This window comes from Rhynchophorus ferrugineus, unplaced genomic scaffold, assembly GCF_030347505.1.
Source record: "Rhynchophorus ferrugineus isolate W39M unplaced genomic scaffold, kcgeb_rfMv2 rfM5, whole genome shotgun sequence".
Taxonomy (NCBI): domain Eukaryota; kingdom Metazoa; phylum Arthropoda; class Insecta; order Coleoptera; family Curculionidae; genus Rhynchophorus; species Rhynchophorus ferrugineus.
This window is the reverse complement of record NW_027472584.1, coordinates 1,700,996-1,713,905: the sequence shown is the minus strand read 5'-3', so window position 1 is coordinate 1,713,905 and position 12,910 is coordinate 1,700,996.

The following is a 12,910-nucleotide window of genomic DNA, read 5'->3' as shown; positions in this document are numbered from 1 at the left end:
TAGACCGAAATTGTAAAATGGCCTTTTGAATTACGGATTTTGTTTCCAAGTCGTATTCCAAGTAAAATTCGGCATGCTAATTACGTTTTCGTTTACTAAATTGCATTATCTCTTATAGTTTTCAAGATATGGGATGTCGAAATTTTTCACTTTAAGCTCTGTTTTTAACTTAGACCGAATATGTAAAATGGTCTTTTGAATTAGGGATTTAGTTCCAAGTCACATTCCAAGTAATATTCGGCATGCTAATTACGTTGCCGTTTGCCAAATTGTAATACCTCTTATAGCTTCCGAGATATGGGCTAACGAAATTTTACACACTAGGCTCTGTTTTTACCTTAGACCGATATTGTAAAATCTTCTTTTGAATTACGGATTTCGTTCCAAGTAATATTCGGCATGCTAACTACGTTGTCGTTTACTAAATTGCATTATCTCTTATAGTCTCCGAGATATAGGCTGTCGAAATTTTACACTCTAGGATCTGTTTTTAACTTAGGCCAAAATTGTGGACTGGTCTTGTGAATTACGGATTTCGTTCCAAGTGATATTCCAAGTAATATTCGGCATGCTAATTACGTTGTCGTTTACTAAATTGCATTATCTCTTATAGTCTCCGAGATATAAGCTGTAGAAATTTTACACTCAGGCTCTGTTTTTAAATTAGACCAAAATTGTAATATGGTCTTTTGAATTACGGAATTCGTTCCAAGTCGAATTCCAAGTAATATTCGGCATGCCAATTACGTTGTTATTTACTAAATTGCATTATCTCTTATAGTCTCCGAGATATAGGCTGTCGAAATTTTACACTCTAGGCTCTGTTTTTATCTTAAACCAAAATTGTAAAATGGCCTTTTTAATTACGGATTTCGTTCGAAGTCGCAATCCAAGAAATATTCAGCATGCTAATTACGTTGTCGTTTACTAATTTGCATTATCTCTTATAGTTTTCAGGATATGGGATATCGAAATTTTTCACTTTAAGCGCTGTTTTTAACTTAGACCGAAAATGTAAAATGGTCTTTTGAATTAGGGATTTCGTTCCAAGTCACATTCCAGGTAATATTCGGCATGCTAATTACATCGCCTTTTGCCAAATTGCAATACCTCTTATAGTTTCCGAGATATCGGCTAACGAAATTTTACACCCTAGGCTCTGTTTTTATCTAAGACCGAAATTGTAAAATCTTCTTTTGAATTACGGATTTAGTTCCAAGTCACATTCCAATTAATATTCGGCATGCTAATTATGTTGCCGTTTGCCAAATTGCGATACCTCTTATAGTTTTCTGAGATATAGACTGTCGAAATTTTACACTTTAGGCTCTGGTTTTAACTTAGATCGGATATGTAAAATGGTCTTTTGAATTACGGATTTTGTTCCAAGTCACAATCCAGGTAATATTTGGCATGCTACTTACGCTGTCGTTTACTAAATTGCATTATCTCTTATAGTCTCCGAGATATAGGCTGTCGAAATTTTACACTCTAGGATCTGTTTTTAACTTAGGCCAAAATTGTGGACTGGTCTTGTGAAATACGGATTTCGTTCCAAGACGCATTCCAAGTAATATTCGGAATGCTAATTACGTTGTCGGTTACTGAATTGCATTATCTCTTATAGTCTCCGAGATATAAGCTGTCAAAATTTTACACTCTAGGCTCTGTTTTATCATAGACCGAAATTGTAAAATTTCCTTTTGAATTACGGATTTGGTTCCAAGTGGCATTCCAAGTGATATTGAGCATGCTAATATATTGCCGTTTGCCAAATTGCAATACCTCTTATAGTTTCCGATATATGGGCTAACGAAATTTTACACTCTAGGCTCTGTTTCTATCTTAGACCGAAATTGTAAAATCTTCTTTTGAATTACGGATTTCGTTCCAAGTCACATTCCAAGTAATATTCGGCATGCTAATTACGTTGTCGTTTACTAAATTGCATTATCTCTTATAGTCTCCGAGATATAGGCTGTCGAAATTTTACATTCTAGGATCTGTTTTTAACTTTGGCCAAAATTGTGAACTGGTCTTGTGAATTACGGATTTCGTCCCACGTCACATTCCAAGTAATAATCGGCGTGCTAATTACGTTGTCGTTTACTAAATTGCATTATCTCTTATAGTTTCAGAGATACAGGCTAACGAAATTTTACACACTAGGCTCTGTTTTTATCTTGGGCCAAAATTGTAGACCGGTCTTGTGAATCAAGGATTTTGTTTCAATTCACATTCCAAATAGTATTCGGCATGCTAATTACAATGTCATTTACGAAATTTCATTATCTTTTATAATTTCTGATATATGGGCTATGGAAATATTACAATTTAGGCTCAGTTTTTAACTTAGACCGAAATTGTAAAATTGTCAAGTGAATTACTGATTTCGTTCCAAATCACTTTCCAAGTAATATTCGGCATGCTAATTAAGATGCCGTTTGCTAAATTACAATACCTCTTATAGTTTCCGCGATATAGGCTGTCGAAATTTTACACTTTAGGCTCTGTTTTTAATTTAGGTCAAAAGTGTAGACAGGTCTAGTGAATTACGGATTTCGTTCCAAGTCACATTCCAAGTAATATTCGGCATGCTAATCATGTTGCCGTTTGCCAAATTGCGATACCTCTTATAGTTTTCTGAGATATAGACTGTCGAAATATTACACTTTAGGCTCTGGTTTTAACTTAGATCGGATATGTAAAATGGTCTTTTGAATTAGGGATTTCGTTCCAAGTCACATTCCAGGCAATATTCGGCATGCGAATACATTGCCGTTTGCCAAATTGCAATACCTCTTATAGTTTACGTGATATGGACTATCGAAATTTTACACTTTAGGCTCTGTTTTTAACTTAGACTGTATATGTAAAGTGGTCTTTTGAATTAGGGATTTCGTTCCAAGTCACATTCCAATTAATATTCGGCATGCGAATTAAGTTGCCGTTTGCCAAATTGCGATATCTCTTATAGTTTTCCGAGATATAGGCTGTGGAAATTTTACACTTTAGGCTCTGGTTTTAACTTAGACCGAAATTTAAAATGGTTTTTTGAATTACGGATATCGTTAAAAGTCACATTCCAAGTAATATTCGGCATGCTAATTACGTAGGGGTTTACTAAATTGCATTATCTCTTATAGTCTCCGAGATATAGGCTGTCGAAAATTTGACACTTTAAGCTCTGGCTTTAACTTAGATCGAAATTGAAAATGCTTTTTTGAATTACGGATTTCGTTAAAAGTCACATTCCAAGTAATATTAGGCATGCTAATTAAGTTGCCGTTTGCCAAATTGCAATAACTCTTATAGTTTCCGCGATATGGGCTATCGAAATTTTACACTTTAGGCTCTGTTTTTAATTTAGGTCAAAAGTGTAGACTGGTCGATGAACAACGGATTTCGTTCCACGTCACAATCCAAGTAATATTCGGCATGGTAATTACGTTGTCGTTTTCTAAATTGCATTATCTATTATATTATCCAAGATATGAGCTATCGAAATTTTTCACTTTAAGCTCTGTTTTTAACTTGGACCAAAAATGAAAATGGTCTTTTGAATTAGGGATTCCGTTCCAAGTCACATTCCAAATAATATTCGGCATTCTAATAACGTTGTCGTTTACTAAATTGCTTTATTTCTTATAGTTTTCAAGATATGGGATATTGAAATTTTTCACTTTATGCTCTGTTTTTAACTTAGACCAAAAATGAAAATGATCCTTTGATTTAGGGATTCCGTTCCAAGTCACATTCCATGTAATATTCGGCATGTTATTTACATTGTCGTTTGCTAAATTGCATTATCCCTTAAAGTTTCCGATATATGGTCAACCGAAATTTTACACTTTAAGCTCTGTTTTTAACTTAGACCGAAATTGTTAAATGGTCTTTTGAATTAGAGATTTAGTTCCAAGTCACATTCCAAGTAATATTCGGCATGCTAATTAACTTGCCGTTTGCCAAATTGCAGTACCCCTTATAGCTTCCGAGATATGGGCTAACGAAATTTTACACTCTAGGCTCTGTTTTTATCTTAGACCGAAATTGTAAAATGGTCTCTTGAATTACGGAATTCGATCCAAGTCGCATTCCAAGTAATATTCGGCATGATAATTACGTTTTCGTTTACTAAATTGCATTATCTCTTATAGTTTTCAATGTATGGGATATCGAAGTTTTTCACCTTAAGCTCTGTTTTTAACTTAGACCGAAAGTGTAAAATGGTCTTTTGAATTAGGGATTTCGTTCCAAGTCACATTCCAAGTAATATTCGGCATGCTAATTAAGTTGCCGTTTGCCAAATTGCAATACCTCTTATAGTATCCGCGATATAGGCTGTCGAAATTTTACACTCTAGGCTCTGTTTTTAAATTAGACCAAAATTGTAATATGGTTTTTGAATTACGGAATTCGTTCCAAGTCGCATTCCAAGTAATATTCGGCATGCTAATTACGTTGTCGTTTACTAAATTGCATTATCTCTCAGAGTCTCTGAGATATAAGCTGTCGAAATTTTACACTCTAGGCTCTGTTTTTAATTTAGGTCAAAAGTGTAGACTGGTCTGTGAATTACGGATTTCGTTTCACGTCACATACCAAGTAATATTCGGCATGCTAATTACGTTGTCGTTTACTAAATTGCATTATCTCTTATAGTTTTCAAGATATGAGATATCGAAATTTTTCACATTAAGCTCTGTTTTTAACTTAGACCGAAAATGTAAAATGGTCTTTTGAATCAGGGATTTAGTTCCAAGTCACATTCAAAGTAATATCCGGCATGCTAATTACGTTGTCGTTTACTAAATTGCATTATCTTTTATAGTCTCCGAGATATAAGCTGTCAAAATTTTACACTCTAGGCTCTGTTTTTAAATTAGACCAAAATTGTAATATGGTCTTTTGAATTACGGAATTCGTTCCAAGTCACATTCCAAGTAATATTCGGTATGCTAATTACGTTGTCGTTTACTAAATTGCATTATCTCTTATAGTCTCCGAGATATAAGCTGTCGAAATTTTACACTCTAGGCTCTGTTTTATCTTAGACCGAAATTGTAAAATGGCCTTTTGAATTACGGATTTGGTTCCAAGTCGCATTCCAAATAATATTCAGCATGCTAATTACGTTGCCGTTTGCCAAATTGCAATACCTCTTATAGTTTCCGAGATATGGGCTAATGAAATTTTACACTCTAGGCTCTGTTTTTATCTTAGACCAAAAGTGTAAAATCGTCTTTTGAATTACGGATTTCGTTCCAAGTCACATTCCAAGTAATATTCGGCATGCTATTTACATTGTCGTTTGCTAAACTGCATTATCCCTTAAATTTTCCGATATATGGTCAACCGAAATTTTACACTTTAAGCTCTGTTTTTAACTTAAACCGAAATTGTTAAAAGGTCTTTTGAATTAGGGATTTCGTTCCAAGTCACATTCCAAATAATATTCGGCATGCTAATTTCGTTGCCGTTTGCCAAATTGCAGTACCTCTTATAGTTTCCAAGATATGGGCTATCGAAATTTTTCACGTTAAGCTCTGTTTTTAACTTAAACCGAAATTGTTAAAAGGTCTTTTGAATTAGGGATTTCGCTCCAAGTCACATTCCAAGTAAAATTCGGCATGCTAATTACGTTGCCGTTTGTCAAATTGCAGTACCCCTTATAGCTTCCGAGATATGGGCTAACGAAATTTTACACTCTAGGCTCTGTTTTTATCTTAGACCAAAATTGTAAAATCTTCTTTTGATTTACGGATTTCGTTCCAAGTCGCACTCCAAGTAATATTCGGCATGCCAATTAGGTTGTCGTTTACTAAATTGCATTATCTCTTATTGTTTTCAAATATGGGATATCGAAATATTTCACTTTAAGCTCTGTTTTTAACTTAGACCGAAAAGGTAAAATGGTCTTTTGAATTAGGGATTTAGTTCCAAGTCACATTCCAAGTAATATTCGGCATGCTAATTACGTTGCCGTTTGCCAAATTGCAATACATCTTATAGATTCCGAGATATGGGCTAACGACATTTTACACTCTAGGCTCTGTTTTATCTTAGACCGAAATTGTAAAATGGTCTTTTGAATTACGGAATTCGATCCAAGTCGCATTCCAAGTAATATTCGGCATGCTAATTACGTTTTCGTTTACTACATTGCATTATCTCTTATAGTTTTCAATGTATGGGGTATCGAAGTTTTTCACTTTAAGCTCTGTTTTTAACTTAGACCGAAAATGTAAAATGGTCTTTTGAATTAGGGATTTCGTTCCAAGTCACATTCCAAGTAATATTCGGCATGCTAATTAAGTTACCGTTTGCCAAATTGCAATACCTCTTATAGTTTCCGCGATATAGGCTGTCGAAAATTTAACACTTTAAGCTCTGGCTTTAACTTAGACCGAAATTTGAAAATGGTTTATTGAATTACGGATTTCGTTAAAAGTCACATTCCAAGTAATATACGGCATGCTAATTAAGTTGCCGTTTGCCAAATTGCAATACCTCTTATAGTTTCCGCGATATAGGCTGTCGAAATTTTACACTCTAGGCTCGGTTTTTAAATTAGACCAAAATTGTAATATGGTCTTTTGATTTACGGAATTCGTTCCAAGTCGCATTCGTTGTCGTTTACTAAATTGCATTATCTCTCAGAGTCTCTGAGATATAAGCTGTCGAAATTTTACACTCTAGGCTCTGTTTTTAATTTAGGTCAAACGTGTAGACTGGTCTGTGAATTACGGATTTCGTTTCACGTCACATACCGAGTAATATTCGGCATGCTAATTACGTTGTCGTTTAATAAATTGCATTATCTCTTATAGTTTTCAAGATATGGGATATCGAAATTTTTCACTTTAAGCTCTGTTTTTAACTTAAACCGAAAATGTAAAATGGTCTTTTGAATCAGGGATTTAGTTCCAAGTCACATTCCAAGTAATATTCGGCTTGCTAGTTACGTTGTCGTTTACTAAATTGCATTATCTCTAAGAGTCTCTGAGATATAAGCTGTCGAAATTTTACACTCTAGGCTCTGTTTTATCTTAGATCGAAATTGTAAAATGACCTTTTGAATTACGGATTTCGTTCCAAGTCACATTCCATGTAATATTCGGCATGCTAATTACGTTGTCGTTTACTAAACTGCATTATCTCTCAGAGTCTCTGAGATATAAGCTGTCGAAATTTTACATTCTAGGCTCTGTTTTTAATTTAGGTCAAACGTGTAGACTGGTCTGTGAATTACGGATTTCGTTTCACGTCACATACCAAGTAATATTCGGCATGCTAATTACGTTGTCGTTCAATAAATTGCATTATCTCTTATAGTTTTCAAGATATGGGATATCAAAATATTTCACTTTAAGCTCTGTTTTTAACTTAGACCGAAAAGGTAAAATAGTCTTTTGAATTAGGGATTTAGTTCCAAGTCACATTCCAAGTAATAATCGGCATGCTAATTACGTTGCCGTTTGCCAAATTGCAGTACCCCTTATAGCTCCCGAGATATGGGCTAACGAAATTTTACACTCTAGGCTCTGTTTTTATCTTAGACCAAAATTGTAAAATCTTCTTTTGAATTACGAATTTCGTTCCAAGTCACATTCCAAGTAATATTCGGCATGCTAATTACGTTGTCGTTTACTAAATTGCATTATCTCTTATAGTCTCCGAGATATAAGCTGTCGAAATTTTACACTCTAGGCTCTGTTTTATCTTAGACTGGAATTGTAAAATGGCCTTTTGAATTACGGATTTGGTTCCAAGTCGCATTCCAAGTAATATTCAGCATGCTAATTACGTTGCCGTTTGCCAAATTGCAGTACCCCTTATAGCTCCCGAGATATGGGCTAACGAAATTTTACACTCAGGCTCTGTTTTTAAATTAGACCAAAATTGTAATATGGTCTTTTGAATTACGGAATTCGTTCCAAGTCGAATTCCAAGTAATATTCGGCATGCCAATTACGTTGTTATTTACTAAATTGCATTATCTCTTATAGTCTCCGAGATATAGGCTGTCGAAATTTTACACTCTAGGCTCTGTTTTTATCTTAAACCAAAATTTTAAAATGGCCTTTTTAATTACGGATTTCGTTCGAAGTCGCAATCCAAGAAATATTCAGCATGCTAATTACGTTGTCGTTTACTAATTTGCATTATCTCTTATAGTTTTCAGGATATGGGATATCGAAATTTTTCACTTTAAGCGCTGTTTTTAACTTAGACCGAAAATGTAAAATGGTCTTTTGAATTAGGGATTTCGTTCCAAGTCACATTCCAGGTAATATTCGGCATGCTAATTACATCGCCTTTTGCCAAATTGCAATACCTCTTATAGTTTCCGAGATATCGGCTAACGAAATTTTACACTCTAGGCTCTGTTTTTATCTAAGACCGAAATTGTAAAATCTTCTTTTGAATTACGGATTTAGTTCCAAGTCACATTCCAATTAATATTCGGCATGCTAATTATGTTGCCGTTTGCCAAATTGCGATACCTCTTATAGTTTTCTGAGATATAGACTGTCGAAATTTTACACTTTAGGCTCTGGTTTTAACTTAGATCGGATATGTAAAATGGTCTTTTGAATTACGGATTTTGTTCCAAGTCACAATCCAGGTAATATTTGGCATGCTACTTACGCTGTCGTTTACTAAATTGCATTATCTCTTATAGTCTCCGAGATATAGGCTGTCGAAATTTTACACTGTAGGATCTGTTTTTAACTTAGGCCAAAATTGTGGACTGGTCTTGTGAAATACGGATTTCGTTCCAAGACGCATTCCAAGTAATATTCGGAATGCTAATTACGTTGTCGGTTACTGAATTGCATTATCTCTTATAGTCTCCGAGATATAAGCTGTCAAAATTTTACACTCTAGGCTCTGTTTTATCATAGACCGAAATTGTAAAATTTCCTTTTGAATTACGGATTTGGTTCCAAGTGGCATTCCAAGTGATATTGAGCATGCTAATATATTGCCGTTTGCCAAATTGCAATACCTCTTATAGTTTCCGATATATGGGCTAACGAAATTTTACACTCTAGGCTCTGTTTCTATCTTAGACCGAAATTGTAAAATCTTCTTTTGAATTACGGATTTCGTTCCAAGTCACATTCCAAGTAATATTCGGCATGCTAATTACGTTGTCGTTTACTAAATTGCATTATCTCTTATAGTCTCCGAGATATAGGCTGTCGAAATTTTACATTCTAGGATCTGTTTTTAACTTTGGCCAAAATTGTGAACTGGTCTTGTGAATTACGGATTTCGTCCCACGTCACATTCCAAGTAATAATCGGCGTGCTAATTACGTTGTCGTTTACTAAATTGCATTATCTCTTATAGTTTCAGAGATACAGGCTAACGAAATTTTACACACTAGGCTCTGTTTTTATCTTGGGCCAAAATTGTAGACCGGTCTTGTGAATTAAGGATTTTGTTTCAATTCACATTCCAAATAGTATTCGGCATGCTAATTACAATGTCATTTACGAAATTTCATTATCTTTTATAATTTCTGATATATGGGCTATGGAAATATTACAATTTAGGCTCAGTTTTTAACTTAGACCGAAATTGTAAAATTGTCAAGTGAATTACTGATTTCGTTCCAAATCACTTTCCAAGTAATATTCGGCATGTTAATTAAGATGCCGTTTGCTAAATTACAATACCTCTTATAGTTTCCGCGATATAGGCTGTCGAAATTTTACACTTTAGGCTCTGTTTTTAATTTAGGTCAAAAGTGTAGACAGGTCTAGTGAATTACGGATTTCGTTCCAAGTCACATTCCAAGTAATATTCGGCATGCTAATCATGTTGCCGTTTGCCAAATTGCGATACCTCTTATAGTTTTCTGAGATATAGACTGTCGAAATATTACACTTTAGGCTCTGGTTTTAACTTAGATCGGATATGTAAAATGGTCTTTTGAATTAGGGATTTCGTTCCAAGTCACATTCCAGGCAATATTCGGCATGCGAATACATTGCCGTTTGCCAAATTGTAATACCTCTTATAGTTTACGTGATATGGACTATCGAAATTTTACACTTTAGGCTCTGTTTTTAACTTAGACTGTATATGTAAAGTGGTCTTTTGAATTAGGGATTTCGTTCCAAGTCACATTCCAATTAATATTCGGCATGCGAATTAAGTTGCCGTTTGCCAAATTGCGATATCTCTTATAGTTTTCCGAGATATAGGCTGTGGAAATTTTACACTTTAGGCTCTGGTTTTAACTTAGACCGAAATTTAAAATGGTTTTTTGAATTACGGATATCGTTAAAAGTCACATTCCAAGTAATATTTGGCATGCTAATTACGTAGGGGTTTACTAAATTGCATTATCTCTTATAGTCTCCGAGATATAGGCTGTCGAAAATTTGACACTTTAAGCTCTGGCTTTAACTTAGATCGAAATTGAAAATGCTTTTTTGAATTACGGATTTCGTTAAAAGTCACATTCCAAGTAATATTAGGCATGCTAATTAAGTTGCCGTTTGCCAAATTGCAATAACTCTTATAGTTTCCGCGATATGGGCTATCGAAATTTTACACTTTAGGCTCTGTTTTTAATTTAGGTCAAAAGTGTAGACTGGTCGGTGAACAACGGATTTCGTTCCACGTCACAATCCAAGTAATATTCGGCATGGTAATTACGTTGTCGTTTTCTAAATTGCATTATCTATTATATTATCCAAGATATGAGCTATCGAAATTTTTCACTTTAAGCTCTGTTTTTAACTTGGACCAAAAATGAAAATGGTCTTTTGAATTAGGGATTCCGTTCCAAGTCACATTCCAAGTAATATTCGGCATTCTAATAACGTTGTCGTTTACTAAATTGCTTTATTTCTTATAGTTTTCAAGATATGGGATATTGAAATTTTTCACTTTATGCTCTGTTTTTAACTTAGACCAAAAATGAAAATGATCCTTTGATTTAGGGATTCCGTTCCAAGTCACATTCCATGTAATATTCGGCATGTTATTTACATTGTCGTTTGCTAAATTGCATTATCCCTTAAAGTTTCCGATATATGGTCAACCGAAATTTTACACTTTAAGCTCTGTTTTTAACTTAGACCGAAATTGTTAAATGGTCTTTTGAATTAGAGATTTAGTTCCAAGTCACATTCCAAGTAATATTCGGCATGCTAATTAACTTGCCGTTTGCCAAATTGCAGTACCCCTTATAGCTTCCGAGATATGGGCTAACGAAATTTTACACTCTAGGCTCTGTTTTTATCTTAGACCGAAATTGTAAAATGGTCTCTTGAATTACGGAATTCGATCCAAGTCGCATTCCAAGTAATATTCGGCATGATAATTACGTTTTCGTTTACTAAATTGCATTATCTCTTATAGTTTTCAATGTATGGGATATCGAAGTTTTTCACCTTAAGCTCTGTTTTTAACTTAGACCGAAAGTGTAAAATGGTCTTTTGAATTAGGGATTTCGTTCCAAGTCACATTCCAAGTAATATTCGGCATGCTAATTAAGTTGCCGTTTGCCAAATTGCAATACCTCTTATAGTATCCGCGATATAGGCTGTCGAAATTTTACACTCTAGGCTCTGTTTTTAAATTAGACCAAAATTGTAATATGGTCTTTTGAATTACGGAATTCGTTCCAAGTCGCATTCCAAGTAATATTCGGCATGCTAATTACGTTGTCGTTTACTAAATTGCATTATCTCTCAGAGTCTCTGAGATATAAGCTGTCGAAATTTTACACTCTAGGCTCTGTTTTTAATTTAGGTCAAAAGTGTAGACTGGTCTGTGAATTACGGATTTCGTTTCACGTCACATACCAAGTAATATTCGGCATGCTAATTACGTTGTCGTTTACTAAATTGCATTATCTCTTATAGTTTTCAAGATATGAGATATCGAAATTTTTCACATTAAGCTCTGTTTTTAACTTAGACCGAAAATGTAAAATGGTCTTTTGAATCAGGGATTTAGTTCCAAGTCACATTCAAAGTAATATCCGGCATGCTAATTACGTTGTCGTTTACTAAATTGCATTATCTTTTATAGTCTCCGAGATATAAGCTGTCGAAATTTTACACTCTAGGCTCTGTTTTTAAATTAGACCAAAATTGTAATATGGTCTTTTGAATTACGGAATTCGTTCCAAGTCACATTCCAAGTAATATTCGGTATGCTAATTACGTTGTCGTTTACTAAATTGCATTATCTCTTATAGTCTCCGAGATATAAGCTGTCGAAATTTTACACTCTAGGCTCTGTTTTATCTTAGACCGAAATTGTAAAATGGCCTTTTGAATTACGGATTTGTTTCCAAGTCGCATTCCAAATAATATTCAGCATGCTAATTACGTTGCCGTTTGCCAAATTGCAATACCTCTTATAGTTTCCGAGATATGGGCTAATGAAATTTTACACTCTAGGCTCTGTTTTTATCTTAGACCAAAATTGTAAAATCTTCTTTTGAATTACGGATTTCGTTCCAAGTCACATTCCAAGTAATATTCGGCATGCTATTTACATTGTCGTTTGCTAAACTGCATTATCCCTTAAATTTTCCGATATATGGTCAACCGAAATTTTACACTTTAAGCTCTGTTTTTAACTTAAACCGAAATTGTTAAAAGGTCTTTTGAATTAGGGATTTCGTTCCAAGTCACATTCCAAATAATATTCGGCATGCTAATTTCGTTGCCGTTTGCCAAATTGCAGTACCTCTTATAGTTTCCAAGATATGGGCTATCGAAATTTTTCACGTTAAGCTCTGTTTTTAACTTAAACCGAAATTGTTAAAAGGTCTTTTGAATTAGGGATTTCGCTCCAAGTCACATTCCAAGTAATATTCGGCATGCTAATTACGTTGCCGTTTGTCAAATTGCAGTACCCCTTATAGCTTCCG